This window comes from Haliotis rubra, unplaced genomic scaffold (assembly GCF_003918875.1).
Source record: "Haliotis rubra isolate DU_JTF1 unplaced genomic scaffold, ASM391887v1 Scf94, whole genome shotgun sequence".
NCBI lineage: Eukaryota > Metazoa > Mollusca > Gastropoda > Lepetellida > Haliotidae > Haliotis > Haliotis rubra.
In genome coordinates, this window is record NW_025767679.1 from 2,363,139 (window position 1) to 2,369,138 (window position 6,000).

Sequence of the window (6,000 nt, forward strand, 5' to 3'; positions counted from 1 at the left end):
CGTTCATGATTGCAATAATTATAGACCAGTTGCCTTGACATGTTCTCTTTCTAAGGTATTTGAAAAATGTGTATTTAAGCATGTTTATAATTTTTTTCTTGGATAATGATATTATAACCACCTCACAATCGGGATTCAAACCTGGAGATTCAACTGTTTATCAGTTAACTGAATTATACCATGTGATTTCCAAAGCCTTGGATGATGGAAAAGAAGTTAGTGCTATATTCTGCGATATTAGCAAAGCATTTGATCGTGTTTGGCACGAGGGTTTACTAGTAAAATTAAAGTCAACAGGGATAAGCGGTAATCTTTTGGATTGGTTTGGGAGCTACCTTAGTAATAGGAAACAAGCTGTAGTAATTAATGGCTACATGTCAAATTATAAACCTGTTCTAGCTGGAGTTCCTCAGGGCTCAGTTTTAGGACCTCTGTTATTCCTCGTTTATATCAATGACTTGACTCACGGGATAACGAGTAATATTAAACTTTTTGCTGAGGATACTTCCTTATATGTAATTATTGAAGACCCTGAATTCTCAACCGCTATACTCAATAGTGACTTAGAACGTATAACAGACTGGGCTGATAAATGGCAAGTGAAATTAAGTCCTTCCAAAACTGAAGCCATGCTATTTTCGACTAAAATTAATTCTAGTCCTAAATTACCTCTTCGAATGAATGATGTTCTTATACCTGAAGTAAGTGATCATAAACACCTAGGACTGTTATTTCAGGAAGATGGAAAATGGCACAAACATATTGATTATCTTGTCCGTAAAGTGAGCCCACTAATTAATTGCTTGCGTAGTCTAAAATACAGGTTAAATCGAAGAACGCTTGAAATAATGTACAAATCTTTTATCTTACCCATATTTGACTACTGCAATAACATTTTGGGATAATTGTAACAAAGAACAAGTAAAAATGCCAGAAAACCTACACTTGGATGCTCTTCGAACAATATGTGGAAACTTGGTTGCATGATGGCATTTCAAATTATGACATTCTTATGCCTGGGTTTCATCCGCCATTTCGTAATGATAGACAAACTAGGGGAGGTGGGGTTGCAATTTATGTGAAAGACTTTATTTACTGTAAGCATAGGCCTGACTTACAACTTCCAGGACTAGAGGCAGTGTGGGCACAGATCACGTGTAAAAACAAGAGTTATGTTGTCGGTACGTTTTATCGTGTAAATACTAGTTCCCACTACTGGAATCTGATTGAAGAATCAATAGGCTTAGCGATAGATACTAATATTAAGACTATAGTACTTGGGGACTTCAATGCTAATTCGTTGAATAGAATAGATCCTAACATTGAACGTATTAAGACAATTTACGGCATGACGCAACTGATAAATGAGGCGACACGTATTACTCAACAATCGAGAACACTTATTGACCTAATATTTGTATCGTGTCCTGATATTGTAAATTCCTCGGATGTTACTCCCCGATTCTGCAGTGACCATTGTTCAGTTAGCGTGTCGCTGAAATCTATTAAACAGATGAAAGAAACCTATTCAAGATTCATTTATAATTACGATAATATTGATATAAATTCCTTTCGGCAAAATGTGGCTGATGTTAATTGGGATTTTCTTACACAAAATGATGATGTTGATGCCATTGCTTCAAAATTTGTTAATACATTAACAGGCTTATGTAAATCAAATATTCCAAATAAAACTGTTGTGATTCGTCCAAATGATGCTCCGTGGATGAACGGATTTATAAGAAAACTTATGCGTAAGAAAAATAGAATTCATAGAAAGGCTAAACGTAGTAACTTGCCTAATGATTGGGAAAAATTTAGAAAAAGTCGAAATAAGCTTATCTCAGAGATACGTAAAAAGTAAGTCATTGTATGTTGAAAAACTTGATAATGTTGTCAATACAGAACATGGTAGTAAATCTTGGTGCCGGATTGTTAAACATTATCTTAAGAAAACAGATAAAGCTAAGATATTTCCACACATTGAACACAATGGTGTTGTTTATGAAGATGATATTGAGAAAGCAAATATTTTTAATGACTACTTTGTGAGTATGGCAGCGGTTAACAGTTCTTCTGATGATGTTAATGTATATTCTGATATTAACGTGGAAAATTGTCTCACTGATATAAGATTACAAAGCGTTGAAGTAAGGGATATTTTACTGTCGCTTGATGTCACTAAAGCAACTGGTCCAGATCATCTTAGCAATCGTGTCTTAAAATGTTTAGCTGAACAATTGTCCATTCCACTTTGTAACCTGTTTGATATTTCTTTGTCCTCTTCTCGATTTCCAGATATATGGAAATGTTCATCCGTTGTTCCAATTTATAAGAATAGCTCATATGGATCTAGATCTAGTAATATGCTTCAAGTACCATTATGTCGTACGGAAACATATAAAAAATCTTTTTACCATCCTCTGTGATGGAGTGGAACAAGTTAGATAATGATATAAGAAACATAGATTCCGTTGCTATGTTCAAGAAACACTTTGATCGAACTGTCTCATCAAACGTACATCATGTCTTCAGAAACACTGGTAATAGATTTAATCAAATAATTCATTGTAAGTTAAGACTTGGCTGTAGTGACTTAAACGCACATAAATTTGACCGTTTTCTTCAAAATACGTCTACTTGCACTTGTGGCCATCATTATGAAGATGCCATTCATTTTCTATTTATCTGTCCAAATTTTAATATAATTCGATCGCAGTGTTTCTATTACATAAATGGTTTTAATATTCAATCTGTACTATGTGGAAGTTACTAATTATACTACTGTCTTTTTCATTAAGTCTTTTACTCCTCAAATGGTGTGTTCTCTTGTCTGTAATGATGAATGTATATAAAATGTTTCCCATCGCATTGTATTCGGAGAGGTATTTCTATAGGCTTATAGCCTGTTTACCAATCCGTTCATTTAATAATGAATAAATATTGTTTAAATCACAATATGTGGAGCAGTACGAGGAACCAGTAACAAAAAGCTTTACAGGGAAACGGGTTATTGCTCATTGTCTGACAGACGACATTACCATAAATTATGTATATATTACAGAATGGTCAATGGGCTGACTCCTAAATACCTATAGGCCTGTGCTGTGCCGTCTCCATCCTTTCTCGCACACCTGGCTGTCCCTTTCTCTGCACTCCTCCCTCGTAACAAATAGTGAACTGTGTCAAAATTTTTATGATAGTTTCTTAAAGAACTTTTTTGGTGGAGTCCGGAAAATTTTCAAATATAGGAAAGCTGTAGGGTATTAGTAAATGATAAACATGTGTACTATTTATATTTATGTGGCAATTTTGTACAATGATAAAATTTGCAATTCATCGGTCCGTTTCTGACTCAAACGGACTGTTACACTGATTTAACCACCTGAACTAGAACGCTAACTGCTTCATATTTGGTCCAATGTCTAAACATTCAGTGTGACCTAAAACGTCTCCACAAGACTGTACAGCAAGTCTGAGGACTTGGACATTAGCTGCAGCTGCGGATTGGTGGACTTGTCTCTGTTACTTGCAGGTTGTTAGCTACATATTATTTATAAGTTAATACTTTCATTATGATCTTCCTCAAGTCTCGTCAACATGATATTGGCAAGCTAACGTCCATTAAATCATATAAATATGTTGTTTCAAACATATGGCCTCCAACAACAGAAAAGATTGATTGGTTGGTTGGTTGATTGACAGATTGATTGACTAAAACCTTTTATCTGAGCATATGATAGTATGTTATCTATAACAGGTGAAGTATGTGCTATTGCAGTATGTCACTCTGTTCTCGGGAACCCCTGCCCCGTGACCGAGCAAATATACAAACACACGTTGCAGATGCAGAGAGCATAGTCATATCAATTTCTATGTAAAGTCTATGAAAGTTTAGCCAGAGCACAACAAGCGACTCCCGGGGAACGAAAGCCTTCCTAGAAAACTGAATGGATGATTGCACAACACTTCCCAGTACGGAGATGGAATGCGATGTGGGTATAGCTAATGCCTTATTTGGGCATATTATTGATCGCTGCGTGGTAATGTGGATATATATACACCAGCTATTAATATCTTGAAAGTAGTGGTTCATGTTTTTGCTCGTTAAAGGAGCCATATTGATTATTGAAGATAAACTTCTTAACATGTGTTATATGGCCAGACAAAGTATAGCTTCGTGCTGTGACGTGACAGTGGAGAGACGTCTGCCATTTTCCTTTGTTTACGTTCATCTGCGTGCGTTCATCTACACAACAACAAGGTGATTTTCCCGTCATTCGCTGTGTGCAGTAGATGCGAGATGGGATATTGTGTTGCATGGGTCTGTACTAGCCTGTCTCATTGTCCCTGAACCACATTAAATTCCCTACTACCTAGCCCTCCCTGCAATCCTAAAACCCTAAATGAAGGAAGTCTAGATTTTCTCACTGGGGCTCCTGTTCAGTTTAAGTGGGTTTATTTGTTACTATCATTATTATATATATTCAGGGACTAAGGGTTAGTCTATGGGCTGTTATCACTCCATAAAAGGAGTCCCATGCATGTGTTTTTTTAGACAACCAAGCCTAAGGGCTGATTTTTTTAGGACATTTTGAATACAGCGATGTCTTGTGTCCTTGCATTTGAAAATAACTTCCATTGAAAAGAAATTGACTTGCCGATGTAAAAAGCCGCTCAATGTGTTTACAACACAAACATGGTGAACTTCTCGACAATGTTTAGGATGTCTTTGTATATTGGTGCCCAAGCTATTCTTGAAATATGATATATCTAGAGTATCTATAAGCCCCAAATCAATTCATTTCCGATTTTAATATTTATATACAGTCCCAAAAAAAAAAAAAAAAAAAAAAAAAAAAAAGAAAAAAGAAAAAGAAACGTACACCGTTTTCAGCAGTTCATTTCGATATATTTTGATAGCAGTCGTCATTAAGACAATTCCTACGTTTGAATCCCATTAAACATGCCGTGTAGTTGGTGCATGCTGAGGACATGTTGATAATCATACTTAGGTTACAGCTGTGTAGGCGCCAAGCAACACATGGCACTCTGTTTAGGTGAGATGCGGTTTATTGAGATAGTCAATAAGTCAAACAAGCCCTGACAATAGGCGATGCAATCGATGATACAACTAGATAAGAATTTGTAACCCTGTAATTTTACAATAAAATTGTACATTAAAACAAAGGAAATATATCAACATTTGACAAAAACCTTACCCATTTGTGGAATAGAACTCTAGAGACTAGACCATGTTGTGATTTTCCCTAGATCACATGTGTCTTGTAATGTGGCAATGTGACAATACGTTCACTATCTCCACTCATACAACTCGAGGAAAACTATGGGACATATATACATATAGAAAGCTAAGGATAATGGTTGTTAAAACAGAACGTTAATCAAAATGCTCTTGGGCTTTACATGAGTACCTACACTTACACGTGGACTTTGGCTTTAATTGAAATTAACAAATTTAGTTATTTTTTACAACATTACCATATTTAACAAATAACCAAATAACATTATTTAGAATGTAACTAATTTAATGACTCTACGAAAGAACTAATAAACGTAAGCATAATTTAGTGTTAAAGTATTTAACTGACTCATTTAAAGTTTGTGCTGCCATATGGACCTTGTTGCCTTGTCTCTAGTACTTTTGTTGGGTTGAGTCCCATCCGGGATTCGAACCCACAACCTCAGAGTCAGGAACCTAATCGCCAGCACACCATGTTACACGCCTTTTTTCACATGACAAAGGAAAGTTTATACACATAACAAAAATATTGGTCCTGGTCCACTAGTGGATGTCTTGGTGGCTGAGCGGGTCAGGCGGCTGACTTTGTGAGCTGGCGATTAGGTGCCTGAATCTGAGGGTGCTGACTCGAATCCCGGATGGCACTCAACCCAACAAAGTTCTAGAATCTGTACTTTTCTAGAAAGTGTAATCCCAATATAACATGTTACGTTTGACCACTTTCTAAATGGCATTGT